Genomic DNA, 17,713 nt, shown 5'->3' with positions numbered 1-17,713 from the left:
AACACGTAGGCAGGAAGACAGGAACAAGGAGATGGGGGATGATATGACTCCTGGTTTCAGCAGCTGTGAGCTGCTAAGTCTGTCCCCCCTGCACTAAGAACCATGCAGATAGTGGGCAGATATTTAGCAGTTTTTCCTTTTGCTTCACAGCCAAGTTATTAAGTCAGACTAAGATGGTAAAGTACTCACAACAGAAAACAGCACCCACACAAGATAAGGATCGCCTCACCTTTACCTCCAAGCTCTGCCACGAAGGAGGTGTGCACACAGAAAAAGCTCTGCTCAGACTTTCTGTCTGGTCTCAAATATGTATAATATCTGTTTCATTCAGCTTATTTGTTATCAAACTATTCAAGTCAATGTTGTAGTTGGAGGAATAAAATAGAGGGGATTTTTTCCACATGAGACTTAAGGAGACATTCTAAGCATTTGGTTTAAGCAACAAACTTTTCCTGCAGTTAATGCAAAACAAAGCTGTCCTCCATAGGGCAACTTGGAACAGGAATCTGGGTCAGGTGTTCTGAATTGCTTGTAGAGGAACCTTGCTTTCTGAAGAAGCCTAGGAAAGAACCAGTTAAAATACCTGTATACTTAGGAAGTGCAATCCCACAAAATCTGAAAAGGAAATCACAAAATTACATTAGATCTTTGCAATTCAGTGGGGCTCTTTTCCCAGGTGTATAAAAACTAAAACAGCACATTGAGATTTTCATCCCTAAAGGACAGCTGTAAATACATGGATTTGACACAGGAAAATCCCTAATTTGTCTTTTTTCTTTTTCACCACTGTTGACACTTACTACTCCTTCTATAGAGTGCTTTCATCTGCACTGAAACAAAGACCATAGGGCCTTCAGTCAACCTGAGTTTGCCCTACTGCTATAGAGGAGATACAGGTATCTTCTGAGGAGGGGGAGGATATAAAATCATTAACAGAGAATACACAATTGTTCTGAAGTCCTAAATTGCTCTGAAGTTTTTCTGAACCTATACTTTCTCCTAAAAGCTTGAGCAGGAAAAAACCCTATGTAACTAGACCAGGAGGGACTTCCCCTCCTCTACTCTGGGCCTACCTGAAAACAAAGTCTAGATAACCATAAGGAAACTATTACCTCTTCTCTCGCCTCTTCCTCCTCCAAATGATTTATATCACTGGCATCCTCTGCATAACCAGCTCATAAAAGCTTCCTCACAGTTCTAAACTTACATGTAGAACACAATTTCCTATAGAAAGTGAAGACACTTTCCTTCACAAAAGTGAAGAAATTGCCTCCAAACACAGTCTTAAAAATTTTGCTGAGTAAAAGTAGTTGGAAACATGGCAAACGTGCCCCTCTAAAAGTTTTGTTCTTATCTTCAAGCAAGTCAAAACCACTGGAAGAATGTGACCAATAAAAACAGCACCTATTTGTCCTTCTCAATAACATTTACTGTACTGACAGCATGAGAAGGCAGCTAGTTAATATTTGAACACCTGAGTTGTTCCTCCATTTACGCTTCTGTCACAAAAAAAAACCACAGGCACCTTTTAATCATGAGAATCACATGCAGTGAATCATATTTAATATCAGCCTGATGAGAAGAAAAAAATTCTGTGGTAATCTAGGACACTAAGCCTATCAAAAGTTCCCATACGTTCAGGTATGTTGTAGCTCATCCAGGCTTGAATGATCATATATATTCAGGTATGCTACGGAACTAAAAATATGTAGATCATTAACTATTTAATTATATACATAATGATATGTAAATTATGGAAGATTTAATTATACATAAAATAATTTGCTTACAAAAATAAAAGGGATCACACACCAACTGACTTAAACTACGTGTACTTAGAAGTGTTTCTAAGTGGAATTACCTTCAAAGACATATAGGGTCAGCTCAACACTAACCAGAAATCTAGGTTTGACCCCATAAACAGTTTCCAAGTGTGGCAGAGCAAGGTCACACACTAGAATTCAGCAGACACAAGACACCATGCTGGTATCAAGACCCAGCAACTCTACAGCCTCTTTGGGACAGAACTTTAACACCCCCAAAATGAACTTTTTTTGACAAGAAACATAACAGATTGTTGAGTAAAATTAACGTCCCAGTTGCATAGAGGTAAAAATAGCTGAATTTACTCAAGAAACATATCTGGAATACTGGCTTTAGTACTTCTAACAACATAACCTGTCTTCAGACACATTTGCAAAGTAGCTCTGCTACAGATGGACTTTCCAACTCTGTTGATAGCAGCTTCAATTTATGTTTATACATCTAAGTCTTCTGGGAAAGAATCAATTTTTAGCCTGTTACTAAAAACTAGAGTAAATATTCTCAGTGTCTTTGTTATTGTACCAGATCTTGACAGAAACATCAAATCCTTCCTTCACTCTGCTACCAACAGCAGTAAACGTGCACAAGAAATGAGAGTTTGGCTCACCCATTATTTGGCAAGCTCAAGACAGAGCTATTTCCCCAAAACACTCTCTCTAACCCACATGCAGTGTGGGGAGGAGAGACATGTTGACATCTCTCTCCGAAGTCTCCTGACTCAACATCTGTGCCATGACTCCAAACATCAACTACACCAGACTCTCCCCGTGTGGTTCACCAAAACTGCGACATGCCTGGGGCAGGTGACCTCAGTCCTCCACCCTGCTCCTGTGCAAACACACACAGTCTGCAGTTTCGTTATTGATGTTTGCTTTCATTTTAAAGGTTCACTAGCATTGATTTTGCATACTATCTTCTTTCACAGATACTGTGTTTGGCTTTTGATAGCAGCAATAGCTGTAGCAATAAAACCAAACCCTACTAAATGACTATCATAACATAATAATGGTCTAAATAGTATGTGCCCCAGTACAGGCAAGAAGATTAGGATGGACAGCTTGAAAGAGATGAAAACAGAATTATTAATCATTACTGGAACAAGGGAAAATACCCAAGCCTACAGCCCAAGCAAAAAAGAAGACTTGAGAATTGAATGTTAGTAGCACAAACTGCCAAAAGTTGTTCATTTGCAGTGGTCAAACTGTGCTTTAAAATGATACAACTGACCAATGAAATTAGGATTCAAGTACTCCCATATCCTCACACCAGGTCACAATAGGACATATTTTTCTTTCTGCAAAGAAAGCCTTGTTCCAGTCACAGTGTGGGACTAACCCACATTATTGTCTGACAGTTTGATAGTATAGCTGATGCATTTTAAGAAGACAAAAAAACAACTCCATGCACCAATGCCATTGCTGTTTGCATTTTTGGATAACCATTTACACTAATAAAAGAAAAATTTTTAGTTAATACCTTCTGATTATCTGTCAATAATCTAAAAATAACACTAGCCCTTTGTCCCAGGGGTGGGGTAAGTAGAGCACATTCTACAGCTCTTGTTGCTGTGCCTGGCATGTCCTGCTCCTTCACTGAGGAGAGAGCAGGACAGAGCTGCCTCTCGCTGCTGAGAGGGGGATAAAGCATGGCAGGGGCAGAGAGTGGAGAACAGCCACATTTACCTGCTCTCCCCCCACAGCCACACCTTGTGCCAGGTGAGTGACAGAGCAGAAGCCTGACCAACCCTTAACCTCCTGTTCTCATTCCCTAAAGGAACACAGCAACTGTAGTCCCTGGAAATACCCACACATGAGATAGGGTTAAAACCAAAATAAAGCCTGCATACATTATCCTAATATCTTACCATCTCATCAGACAACAGAATCTGACAAAATTTCCTCAGTGTTGGAGCTCTTAATAGCTGACACCTTTGAGACATCACTCTTAAAGCAGGAGCCACCTGCATTGCCTCAGGTGATTCTTAGTTCCTCTCAGGTGAGCAGCAAAAGCATCAGGTACTACAAGCTGATGTCATGTGATGGTCTAAATTCATTGACTTGATGGTCTCCAGCTTGTTCTTGTTGATTGATGAGACAACTTACAGCTGCAAATCAAAAGGGATTTGGGAAAAAAGCCTAAAATCCCTCCTGCCTCAGTGAGCACACCACACTGTGAGCTGTGTCTCTCTATGCTGCCTCTGCTCTGTGCACAAACAGAATCTTACTCTCATGAACCTTAAATTAACACCAACAATCAAATTTTTTTGAAAGAGCTGAAAAACCAACCAAGAAATCAGAAAACATTGCTTGTCTTCTTTCACAGCATGGTTTTCTCCAGTACTCACAGGAATATAAAACCAACTCTGAATAGGACTGTGGTAAGCAAGAAAATTGCATCAATACATACACTTCCTTGTTCTCCCATCTATATTAACTGCAAAGAAAGGCTGTTGTAAGGGGAAGTAGAACACTTACATTGCTCAGAATCAACACTGCCAGCTTGCATGTTGAAACCAAATGTAAGGGGGTGAAGGCAGTAAACACCATACAAACCTTTTTTTAAATTTAAATTCTCCTTAAAAACTAACTACAGTATCAAATGTTCAAATGCAGGCATCAGTCTCCTACCCTCAACAATGGAAGGCAGCATGGGGCTATTTGTAATCCTTGAGAGGTTTTGGGTTCCTTTTAAATGTAGCCCAGATTTTCAATCTTTTAGAAACTTCAAGATGACATGTGCATGTATCTTCTATGGAAACATGAAAAATAGGTTTTATTTAAGAAAGACAAAAAAAGCCTATGATTTTAATGCAATTACTTACTCAAGGAAGTAGGGCTTTTAAAAGCACCAAAGTAGTGCTTTAAAGTAGGGCTTTAAAAGCACCAAACAGCACAACAATTGACAATGCTCCAAACAGGCATCTCAGCAAAACTGTCACAAAACTATTTACTTGTCTGGTTTACAAAGTAATCATATATAAAAGTTCCTTCAAATGAGCAGAACTGCAGAGTGGTTGGGACATAAGCATATCTCATTTTAATCTCAAATTCTTAAGACTCTTATCTGATAACAAAAAGGGCTCTGCAATAACTTAGTTACACAAACATGTAGAAATTCACATGATTGCATCTGACACCAAGATCTTCCCTGGCACAGCCAACTAACTTCTACATCTCATCCTCCAGGAAAAGGAAAATAAACCCATCATTCCACTTAAATTCTGCTAGCTACAGAACATTACCAATCTTCAAGTTCTACAACACAGTAAATGAAGCACAGAGATGATAACTTCTCCTAGGTGTAGAGCCTACCCACCGTCTCTCACCTGCAGATAGTGCTCCTGACTCAATTACAGCTCTGCACAGGGCATGTGCAACATCCACAGAAGCAAAGTCTGGCAAAGTAGGAAAAAAACCAACTCAGCTCCAAGTTAGAAAAAATGGAAGGCAGACCAATACAAAGAAGAAACCCTTCCTTAATCAATATAAAAACCTACAAATAAAAGCAGTAGAAATTAATGTATGTCATTATAGAAAGAATCTCTGAAGTTACAAGACTTCAGGAAAGGCAGGCCAATTCCTGTTTCATTTGGACATCAGTCCAAATGTTCACGGCAGCCAGACCTTCACATGACCAAATTCAGTATCTGTGCCATTGCGAATCCATAAAGAGCTCATGTCCTTCCCAAGGAAAAGCACGAAAACCTGGAGGAAAAGCCTGACAGAGAACACAAGCATTTCACCCCAACCTTAAGGAAAAGCTGAAGACAATGAACAATGCTTAAAACACTTCAGAAAGTGAATCTGCACAACAGACCACACACCCGTGTAGAAGGTAATGGGTGGAAACTCCCATCACCACCAGACTCTTCACACCTCCCACTACTACCAGAAAAGAGGAAATGAGAGCAGGCTTTTGGTGGTTAGGCTTGGGACTGAGAGACCAATGAAGTCCTGCTACAAAGTGGGACTGTGAAAAAATGGCAGCGACAGCCATGACTGTTTTCTGTTCTGAAATTACATTTCTGCAAAAGTCATCATCTCTGCATAAATCAAGTATCTGCCATCGGAACTAAAATCACATTTGTTTGCTGAAGGTAACAGGTACTGTTAACAATAGGTTATTACACACTTGTGGAAAGTGATTTCATACCAGTCTGGCTCAGAAATCTTCAGAGAACAAGTTCTTAACTGCCACTAGAAAATTTTCACTTATATTTGCTTCAGAAAGTTTTCTCTCTAACTTTTGTTTCTAATGTGCGTGTTCGAAGTCACATCACCCCTTACTGTCACCATGTCATACGGCAAAAATTAAGTGGCCCCGGGTAAAGCAGATTTTCTGGATGTGAAAATACAAGAGAAAATCCAGTTGTAGGAGGCCCTGGTAGTTTACCTTCTCCCCAGAGATCTCCTGTAACAAAGCAGTGACTTACCATGGGATTGGGAGTTATTGGGATGTCTATCCAGCTACCAAAGAGATGAAATGTTTTAACCCAGCTTAAGACTGTTTTCTTTTTACAAAATATCCAAAGGCACATTTCAGATAAATGGAGCAGAGACAGTACTGCCCTTTTACTTTCCAATAGTTACCCTGTAATCACTATGCAATCCAGCATTTCTTACTATTTACTTAGAAGCTGACAGAGAGCACTGCTTAAGGGTGTTCAGTAAGAACACATTTTCATCCCTCTCTCAAATCCACTGTACGTAAAATGGGTTAATAAAGCCTTCTGAGCTGCATTAGAATCTATTCTGACAAAAGACTCTCTCCAGCTGTAGGAGCATTTCCATGAATTTAGCATGGCTGAGTTGTATAGAAAAAAATGACAGAAAATAGGCAGCAAGAAAGTCTCAGTACCAGGAAACACCTCAAATTTCTAAAGTCACATTAACAGTTGAGAAGACTCCCCATTTCATTTCCTGTAGATCAAATTTTTACATCTTTACTCAATCCTAATCCAACTTGAACCCATTAAATGAACAAAGATGTGAGAGGCAAAGCTCTTTAGGTCTTGCAAAATGTTCCGCAGTCAAAATAAGAAATTACTCTTTGTTTCAGAAAGACTTGGACAAAAGTGATGCTCTAAATAATTGAAATGCAGCTGTAGTTAACAAATGGTTTGCTGCAACATTGTATGTTAAGGTCACAAATGGAAATGGACTCTCTCTGACCACTTACATGCCATTAAATACCCAAAGAGCATTAAATTAAATAAAATTTATCTTAAAGCACTGTTTCCAAACTTCACTGGAAGTATTGAAATGAGGAAAAGTCCTTGCCACAATTAGCTTCTGCTTTTTCTCCTCTCATTCAAACTGGTTTTAGTTTTGCTTTTATAACATGACATTCATGAACTGCTCATGCATATAAAGCTCCTCCAGATTTCAGCACAACAGCAATCTACACAATTTTAAATGAGGGTCCTCATACAGTTTATTGCGGCATCAGAGCTAATCAGATGACATTCTGTCCCAAATCAGGAAAATACTATTTAGATGTTCCAATAAAAGAAAAACCCCACACTTAATCATGCATAAGAACATGTATGTGTACAAAATACTACATATTTTAATTTGCAGCAGAAGTAAAAAGGAAATTATCTCAGATGACTCTGTTCTTTTGCTTCCACCCAAACTGTGATTGGCAATATATCTACTAGAGCTCTCAATTTTGAAATAAGTTTCTTCAAATTAAACTCTCCATATATAAACCAACTATTGACTGATTTATGTACATATTATAGCCTTTCCAAGATGATGACAGACAGAACAAGGGGGGAACTTTGACATGACCTTATGAATATCAAGTGAAGCGTTCTGGAAAGAAGCTGGATACCAAATGGGTGGAATTTGGCATTTCAGAAGTGACTCCGCAGCCATGTAACAGCTGGGTCACAGCCCCCGCAATGCTGACACCCCCCACTGCACACCAGGGTCTGGCACCTGCCCGGAGAAACACCCAGTTACCACAGCATCACAAAAAACCGCTGGGAATTTCATCACTGTTTTCAGCTAGAGCTGAATGAGGTCATTTAAGATGAAAAGGTGAGAGCAATTATATATGACCTGTGCGAGTTAAAAAATGATGACAAAGGTCTGCCTTGGAGTATGGAGGTGTTTTCTCTGGTTCCTACACTTCTCACATTCCTGTGCTGCAGCCCTTCCCTAAAGCATCTCATTTTAACACAAACTCTTCCAGTACTTGAAGAAAAACTGATCTCTATCACTCAGAACAGAGCATGGACTGCGGGAGCCCCGGCTGACACCCAAAATGACCCGGTGAAGGCCTCCAACTTCGGGCACACCAGCCAAGGCTGAGGTCTCTGAGGTGAGGTCGCTGAGGTGACGGCACTGACCACAGAGCTACGCGGTTCGGCCCCGTTATAAAACAACATCCATGGCTTCTACGCCACTAAAGAATGTTTTAACCAAAAGCCCAGTAAAGGGCTGAAGACACCTCAGCGCTGGTCCCCGCCGGGCACGGGCTCACTCCGAGCTCCGGCACGTCAAACCCAGGCGCTTCCCCGTGTCCGGGTGATCAGCGGACCCAAACCTCCCAAACCCCAAGCACGCCGAGAGCGCTGCCGCGGCCGCAGCCCCCTCCCTCAGCACGGCACCGAGCCCAGGTGCGGAGCGGCGCCTCGGGCGGGGCCCAGCGCGGGGCTCCCGCTGAGGGCTGGGGCTTTCCTACAGGGGGCTGCTGCCACGGGAGAGGGGAGGGGGAACAGCCGAGAGGAGAAGGAGCCGTGGAGAGCCCGGGCAGGGATAGCCAGCGCCTCCCGCGGCACCTCCGGGGCGGGGCAGCGGCAGGAGGAGCAGCACCGGCAGGAGCAGGTGAGCGTGGCCGCAGCTGCGCCCGGGGGCGGAGCGGAGCGTGGGGCGGGGAGCGCCGGGCCGTGCCGGGCACACACTGCTCGTCCCGCCCCTCCGCCCGCACTCCTTTGCTCTTTCTCTCTCTCTGTCTCTCTCTCTCTCTCCCGGGACAGCGCCCGAAACTCGGCGGCGGCCGCAGCACCCGACGGCTCCTCGGACGCGGGGAGTGCCCATACCTGCCCCCGGCGCGGCGCTGCCGCCCGGCAGTTCCTGCCCCGCCTGGGGTGAAGGAGGAAGCGAGACGGGCTCCGGCTCCCTCCGGCCCGCCCGGCTTCCGTGGGGCGCACGGCGGGCAGAGCGAGAGGGAGGGAGATTGAGGGTCCCCGGGGCTCAGCCCGCTGTCCCCCGTGTGCCCCCGGGCAGCGCCTCGGCAGCGGGATGGGGCGGGAGGCGGCGGAGCTGTGCCCCCGGCCCTGGGCTGCCTCCTCCGGAGCCTCCATGTTGGGCTGCGGGGAGGGGGCTGCGGACCCGGCCCGCCCAGACCTCCCCTCGAGCTGCCGGGGACGCGGCCGCCGCCTTCGGTGCGGGGCAAGCGCGACCTGGAGCGGGGAAAGCCTGTGGGGCTGCGGGAGGGAGAGTGCTGTGCCCCGTGCGAGGCGGCAGCGAGATCCCCGCGGTCGCTCTCTGACAGAAACATGGAGTTTACTCCCGGCAGAAATGCCAACTTTGGTACCACCAACTTTTTTTCCCACCCAGCCGGCCCGATTGTCTGTTTCAGTTTCCGTGCCACAATGAGTTTGAGCAGATGAAATGTACAGTCTTTTAAATAGTCAGGTTTCCAGCTGAGTGGCGACAGACAGTAAGAAATGAAGGAGCAGGAATGCCTGATGCTTTTGTGTACGTACATGCCAGGCGTGCATCTATTAAAAAAACAATTTTCAGTTCATCACTAGAGAATTCCCCGTTTGCATTAGGGCATGAAATATTGAAATAATTGGATTACAGCATTCTGTGGTTACCTCTGATATCTGTTTACTTGCGGGCCCTGACTGTTTCACCACTTCACTTCTAGATTGTCCAAGTAGCACAGAGCAGAGTGTAGATCTAGACCTACAGGCTCTTGCAGGAGGTTTATGTGCAAGGATGACATTGCCCTGTATCCCATCCATTGATATGTCCGAGGAGAGAACTTGACTCTGCAGAGCAGATGGGTGTGGGAGAATCAGATCTTTACCTAGTTTAGAGACTCACTTAAAGCCTGAACTGCAATATTGAGTATCTCTACAAATAATAAGTGTCAAAATCCTTGATCCACTTGTGATGTGTTTAGTTCCTTTTAGATGTTTTTTGCTCCTGGGCTTGTACAGTCAATAGTCTATTAACAATGTAATAGCAAATAAATTCTTCAGTTTTCCATCTCTCCAATGCTGTGCAGCACTGTGCTAATCAAATAGGAAGCTATAACCAGCATGGATTTCTGAGCAAGAACACTATGAAGAAGTGCTTCTTAAGTGGTTAAGCAATAATTCATAAGCATTTTTTAAGTGTATATGCAGGATTTCCTGTTTATTTTAGTTCCTGAAAATGGTTATGTTAAAAAATGAGCTGTTTGTCTTTGGACTGATAGATTTCAGTCACCCCAAGACACTCCTGTGGGAACCTGCAAATACTGAGGAGAAAAGCAAGCATAAGGCTGCAAAACATAGGTTTAGAATTTTTTTTTTTTAATGTTTCTCATCCTTACCTTGGGTTTCATAATAAAGTACAGGTGTGTGTTTTAATTTAAGAAATTATTAAATGCTGGCATTTTCAGTTTCTTTGACTCACATAGTTTACTGTGTTTTGTAAAACTGACTATGTCCAAGTTCTATGGACATATGATTTTCAGGATGAGGTACATTACTTTTGGAACTTCGACAGCTGAAGAATTGAAACGTGCAATAAGGTATTTCACTGTACTGCTAAACACAAAAGAACTTAGGGGCAGCACAAAAGAATTAAGATTTGGGAATCCTTTGAGATTTTCATCTCATAATTCAGGTTTAGGTATGAAGGAATTGCTGCCACTCAGTGGCTGGTACAAACATACAGAAAAATATATTCAGTTACACAGATGTGATGTCTGTGTGGGTAGTGAGAAAGTCGTAAGGTGATTCTGCTCAGGCAATATGTGTGAGATAATTGGTCAGGAAGATGCTCATATTTTTCTCACCAGAAAAGAGCTCGTTGTTAGTTTTTTGCCATTTTGTACTTCATGAATTATAACCCACCTTTTCATTAGACATAATTATACAGTAGGGTCATATTTTTCTAATTGAATGCAACAGTGAAATAGCATCATAATTTTTACTTCTTGATCACATAGTATAGATGAAAAGATACTCTGTACAGAAGGAATTATTTAGAAACTATTTCTAAACTAAAAAACTTAAGGAATTTTCTAGGTACTTTTCTTAAAAAGAAATCTTCGGAAGAATCTTTCAAAGAGAACTTGGCTATTTGATGCTATATAGATCAAGGAAATAACAATAAATCTTGGAAAGATGCCATCTATTATTAAAGCAACTGATTTCCTGGGAGAAGCATAGAAGCTGTCAGGCCTCTGAGTTTATTTTAATGTCTAAAAGCCACAGTCATTACAATTAAAGTCCATTCAGATTAAGTCCCATCCCTGGAAGTGTTCAAGGCCAGGCTGAATGGGACTTTGAGCAATCTGCTCTAATGGAAGGTGTCCCTGCCCATGGCAGGGGGGTGGAACTGGATGATTTTTAAGGTTCCTACCAACCTAAACCAGCCCATGATTCTGGTGAGTACTTCAGGGCCTAATAGTTTAAATTAACCATCCTTGTTCCCATTTGAAGGGCTTCACTGCCCCCCTGCCTCTGTGCAGGGGCACAGATCTGCTCTCTGCCCATCCATAGCTGGAGCTCAGCTCTGGCTGCTGCTCCCAAAGGGAGGAGCCCCTTCCTCTCCTCTCAATCCCCAGCTGTGACTGGAGGTGGGACTGTGGCAGGTGTGGATGTGCCACAGCTCACTTGGTGCAGCTGATCTGCAGGGAACTGTGTGCCCAGTGTGGCCTGTGCAGTGTAAATACTTGACAGGTGTTGGTCAGCACTGAGGTATGTGCCTGGATCGTGTTCATTGACACAGGTATTTCAGTTCCCCAAAGCTAACTCAGGTGTGTCTCTTCCTGATGCAGTCCCAGGGCATTGTGTGCCTGTAGTCCACCATCCCCTTCATTGCATTTACAAAGTATGTACTTAACCTACTGCAAAAGGAATGGAGGAAAAAAGGAATAGGCTGGGGATTGAACTGTTTGTTGCAGATGAGTCAGAGCTGAATGTGAAAGATGACAAGAAGGGATTTACCAGCGGAGTCTGGGGGCTGGCTGACTTCATTAGGAGCCAAATTCCTCTGTTAATCATCCACTGATGAGAAAGATGTGACTTTTTACTCTGGGGTTATCCTTGCATTGAATGCAGCTTCTCCATTCTGCTTATCAGGTTCTGTCCAAAAGCTGCCTAAAAAGCACCAAAACAGTTTGTGTTCCAGTAGTTTTTTAACTGTTGCTTTGTGACAAAACTTGTCATCTTTCTCTGAGTTTTCCTTTACCTGTGTGACCCGAGTGCAGAATTTGTTTCTGTAAAGCTCCATGTGGAGCCAAAGGACAAGGAGCAGGAATAAGGAAAGGGGGAAGGCTGCACCCATTCAGAGCCATTTGGGTAGCACATTAAAAGTAATCATTCCTCATCCGCTTGGCTGCACTTTGGAAAGATGCAATTAACAGAAATGAGCCTGGGAGAGCTCTTTACAGCCTTGGTAAAATAATGCTGAAGTGGCCTGTGTTGTGTGCTCATTTCAAAGGCAGTTGTTTCTACCCGAAAGAGTTCTTACACTTTGTTAAAGAGGCATTGCCTCTCCCAGCAAGAGCTACCCCGACAGGGTTTTATGGTATTTGAGTACTTTAGCAGGCCTGCTCCATAGGAAGCAATGTACTGCCTCGAACTCTACAGGACCATCTAGGTTATCCACACTGCCTTTGTGCCTGGAAGCTGCACTGGTGTGCTGCTCCTGTACCAGAGACACCAGGATAGGTAGAGAAATGAGGGATCTGGCACACAGGAGTACTGGGAACTGCGCAAATCTGACCTTGGCAAGAGTCATGCAGGATTTCTTTCTGGTCTGCTCTGGACCAGACTCTGTTATTACAGGTAACATTGCTACAGAGGATGGAAACCTGACATGTATATCTGTGTGTTTCAAATAATTTTCTGTTGGCTTTTTTTCCTTTTGATTAAAATTTATGCAAGTGAAATATTATGTTTGCCTTTTGGTGACAGCAAGGTGCCCTGACATCCATGAAATAAGTTATGTTTTGAACCTGTTTCTTTTTTCTGATCGACAATAGAGCTGACCGTTTTTGACTAAAAGATGGAAGTGATGCAGCACAGATTTATATCAATAGCTGCAAATCCAAGAGGCAGGCCATAAAATAAATTCTTTACAAATACTGTTCAAGTCAAGAAAGTGCATAAAACCACAGAATACTTTTTATGGTATCCTCTTACTGAAATTAATGTGTTTTCTGGTAATTGCTTTCCCATTGAGTGCAATGCTCTATCTGGAAAAGTTTATTTAAGGATACTTAAGCATAGTTGGTATTCATATGATAATAATCACCATCCATAAAGTCTGGGAATGACTATCACAGACAACTTAATGGAACTGATCCACGTTAAGCTTTTAGCCTTGTATGATACTTGCCGAACTGCTAAGGGAGGAGGGTGTGTGCTTGCCATTTCCTCCCATTTAATCAGCCAACTATCAAGCTTTAAAAAAAAAGCAGCAGTACCTCTCTATGCCTCAAAACGAGATTATCTTGAATTCCAAGGCACTACCTGCTTTTGAGAACAAAGCAGATGTGTAATGTATATACATATCCTGTTACTCCTTATACTTTTGCTTAGAGCTGTGAGCAGGCTGTGGTCTTAGTTGGTTGAGACAGAACCAAGTGGTTTCTCTTTTACCCATTGGGAGTGGGAGTGGAGCCAGGATAGCTCCTTGGAGACTGGATAATAGGTCAGGGTATCAATGCTCTGGCACCGAGTGTCTGTTAGTAAGGGTGCCCCTCTTTTCTGAAGAGGTGCACGTGGGCTGATGTCCTTTCCACGCCACAGGGCTCAGAGGAGTTATCTGAATTAGTATCTTGTTTCTCACCTCATGGGTGGCTGAAAATCTCTAAAATGTCATGTACATTTGCGCATGAGTGGCTTTGATTTGCATTTTGTTTAGTCTTTTGCAGTCTCATAAATGATTTAGGTATTTATGGACTTGTTTTAATCCTGGCTGCCTGCTATTGATACAGCACATATTGAAACATATGCATTAAATCTAAATTCAGCTTTTTTTTCCCCACCCCTGAGCCATGAAGTAATTCATGCTACTGATCTGGAGCTGGAAGCCCAGACCTCTGCTGGTTTAGCCTTGTCGTTTATTTTGTGATAAATTTGTAATGATGAGATGACAAAGAGAAAACTACATGGCTGTTCAGCACTCAAGTGTCGAGCTACTTTCTGAATGTTAGATTTTATCTACTCCTATCCCCATCAACACCTATTTAATAGAGATTTAATAAAATCCTTGTTTGTATACTTGACTCCCTCATTTTCTCTGGTTTCTTGAGGAAATGCAGTTTAAGCTTTGCCATGGCTTTTCTGCCAAAGGAACTCTTGAAATCTGAGTGCTTGTCAGGACCACTTTGTTCCTCATAATTTCAAAGATAGTTAATTTTCTTCAGTGCATTGAATGTATCCATATTCACTATGAGGAGCAGCTTAAGGAAGAAGGATTTTTGGTTGTGATAGCAGGCTTTTCTTTCTGATAGTAAAGGTATTAGGTTTTTTTTTAACTTATAGACAAATTTTTTTTAAAGATTTGGATGCTTGAACATGTAGATAGATATTTGAAAAGATGATCAAAACTGTCTTAACAGCCAAACTCAAGGTTAAGTTTGGCTTCTGAAGTCTGCCTTTGTGTGGGAAATTCTGAGTACAAAGGTAGCTAAGCAATTGGTAACACATTGTTTGATGTCTGAACTATGCTTTTCTAGGAGACTGTATTTGCTTCTTGCATGAAACTGTATTTCTTTCTTAAAAGAAACAGTCCCTCCTTTTCAAAAAGTCCTGTGTGCAGAAGTTTGGTAGGAAGATGTGGTCCAGCCAGTAACAAGCAGTGTTCATTGTATGCTTTCAACTTGTACTCTCTTGGAAAATTAAGATGAATAGACACAGTGCTATAATATTGAAAGACTGTCGTGTTTGAAATATGACACTGACTGCCATGTATGTTTTATCTCAAGGTGTTTATGATATGTTTTGGAATGCTTCTTGGTGACTGCATTTTGCTGGTGTGACACTGTAACCAGAGTGGGTGTTTTGTTCCTCACTGATTTCATTAGGGCCTGTTGAGAAACTATTTCACTTGATAAGACACACAGTTGTATGTCAGAATATTTTAGTAAAAACTTTTGTGAAAGTAAGATTTATTTTTGCCTATTTAAAAAAAAATACTTAATAGGTATTTCTGTAAGAGTGAGCACAGATGGCTTACATCAAGCAGGTGCAGTCAGATTCTATAATTTTGATAACGAACTCTGCTTAACTAGATCTGAAACCCTTAGTCATACAAGTACCTCTGCAGGTGAAGGTAGATGCTTTCAGTATCGATTGGTTTGGGGGTTTTTTTAAAGAATTTTTTTAACAGTCTGGTTCCTGCACTTGCTGATCACTGATGATTACATTTCTTCACATCCAGTGTGCTGGTCTGTAATGCCGTGCTCATGCTGAGCTGTGAATTGCTCAACAAGGGTTCAGCTGTTTCCTTAAGCGTCTGATGACTGTGGCCTTTGCTGAACTCAGATATTCTCACTAATGACTTGGGGGTGTTGATTGCCAAATCTCCAGAGCAGATTAGTGTGTCAGGGAATTGTGAGCACTCTCAGGTTACATTTGCTTACATTCCTCAGGAGCTGACAGTTGCGATTTCTGTTTGACAAGTTTACCTAAGAAGCATCATCCCAGGGGCAAGAGCTTCTTGGTGTGGACCTTTGCCAGGTAACTTAAGGGCTAAAATTCATCCAGTTTTGCTATGGAATGAATGCAGTGAGGCATTGGCACTGGAACATGTCTTCTCCCATTCGCTCAGCTGAAAAGGGAGATGCCAACATCCCCAGCTACCTCATTCCTCCAAACCTAGCACAAGGGTTAGGGAAGGACAGGTTAAACCAGGGGCCAGTAGACAGCATTTGCCTAGAAAAAGTCATGTTGGGAACTAGAGAGCAGAAGACACAGCTTGAAGCAGTATTACAACTTTGGCAGGTGTCATGGCCCCAGCTCTGTCCAGTGAAAGAAGCATCTCTTGTCATGCAAGTCCAGTGAAGTCATTCCACTGGGGACTCCTCACCTTTACTATAACAGAAGAGAATTTTCATGAGGGAATATTGCCAGGTATTTTTTCCTGGTGGATTTTTTTTTTTAGTAAAGGCCATTTGAAGAAACATGTTATTTGGACCAAGGATTTATAGGTCTCTGTTAACCCTCGCCATTCTTGTATTAGATTTTTTTCCTTTCTCTAGTGTTCTTCAACCCTTACAGCGGGGGAATCTGCAATCAATTTGTACCTCTCAGCCCATCTATAATTGCAGAGTATCTATTCTGTTGCATATACACCTTAGAATATCTTAACTATCGAAGGTCCTCTGGAATTTGATTCTCCCCATTTATTTGGTCTCATTGCACCAGAGGTTGGTTTTTCTCTCCAGGGTGTATCTGTCTCATTTCCTCAATAGGCTCAGCTGTGATTTTTGCCTTCCCTGGCTGAGCCTGGCTCCAGCCCCAGGGCTGCCTCTGTGCCAGAGCAGTCAGTTCCAGAGAAGGGTGGGGGTTGTGGCATATGTGCAACGTGCTGTTGAACTGCTGTCACTGCACCTGGAGTGCAGGTTGGGTGTGCAAATACCTCACATTGCTGACCTAGGGAAGCACTGTAGGTGTACATATGGGTTTATTTTGTCTGAAGTTAGAACAAGTTTTGTTCAAAGTGACTGAAAATGCTCTGTTGCAGCCTATGTGGGTTTTTCTCAGCAAGCCTTTCCACACAGCTCTATTTCTGAAAGTATGAAGTTGTTGGATCTGCACCACAGACACCCCACGTGTCCACTGCAGGGAACGTGCGGGTTGCTGATCAGGGAAAGTGGGAATGCTGGAACTGCCGTTTAGGCAAGGAAGTTAATTGATTTCTGCTGTAAGGCAAGAGCAGGTGGGAAAGAGAAGTACCAGGAGTGTAGAGATGGACCTGGAGCATGGCAGGGACAGCCCAGAGTGATGAGAAATGCCGGGCTCTGCCGTGCTGCTCACCCGTGTCACACCTTGTGCTGCCAGTCCTGCACCCACTCCATCCTTGGGAGCTCCTCCCCAAAACTTTTGTGATACAACCCAAATGCTCTCACCAGGGCCAGGGTGGGGAGAGGAAGTGGAGCTCTGTTTTGTTGCTGTATCCTGGTTTTCGTTTCAGTTCAATTTGCAAGCTTGCTGATTTCTAGCAGTGCCACTAAGAGTTTTCAAGGCACCCCCAGGGTTTTAATGTAATCTGTACCAGTGTCTGTCAGATTGATTTTCTGACCTATTTTGGGTCTTGCAATTTGGAATTAATGTTGCTTTCCTTTTCCAGTGGGTGGCAGTTGAAGCAAAGAGAAATGTTTATTTGCTTGAAAGTTTATATAGATATGGATTTAAGGAGAAGAAGCCAAAACAGGCCAGTCATTCATTGTCTCTCCTTATGTTGAATTCTGTTCTTTTTGTCTTGCATCTTGTAGCTGGAGAAAAGAACAAAAACCTCTTGTGACCAAAATCTGCTTTTAGTTTCAATCTCCTACTTTTTGTGTGTTGTTCTGTACGAATTTATTTATTCTCTTACCAGTTAATAACTGTGAACCCAATCTTTCCATCTCTAGAACTCTGCGTTGCATAAGCTTCCTTTCAAAACATTGAAGCAGGGAGCTGCTGACTTCTTGCAGGAAAGTG

General features: G+C 42.7%; 1 protein-coding gene across 2 annotated transcripts in view; it reads left to right on the top strand.

The window, feature by feature from the left end:
• Positions 1-8,705: 8,705 nt before the first annotated feature.
• The window catches only part of PRKCD (protein kinase C delta), a 60,652-nt gene continuing 51,644 nt past the window's right edge, over positions 8,706-17,713 (top strand). For both annotated transcript variants that reach the window (XM_039558718.1, XM_039558717.1), the window contains exon 1: positions 8,706-8,858. The gene's annotated coding sequence lies outside the window, so the exon portion shown is untranslated. The remainder of the gene's footprint in view (positions 8,859-17,713) is intronic.

The sequence above is a fragment of the Corvus cornix genome, chromosome 12, assembly GCF_000738735.6.
Source record: "Corvus cornix cornix isolate S_Up_H32 chromosome 12, ASM73873v5, whole genome shotgun sequence".
In the NCBI taxonomy this organism is placed as follows: domain Eukaryota; kingdom Metazoa; phylum Chordata; class Aves; order Passeriformes; family Corvidae; genus Corvus; species Corvus cornix.
The sequence above is the reverse complement of the archived record's forward strand: the minus strand, read 5'-3'. Positions and strand labels throughout refer to the sequence as shown.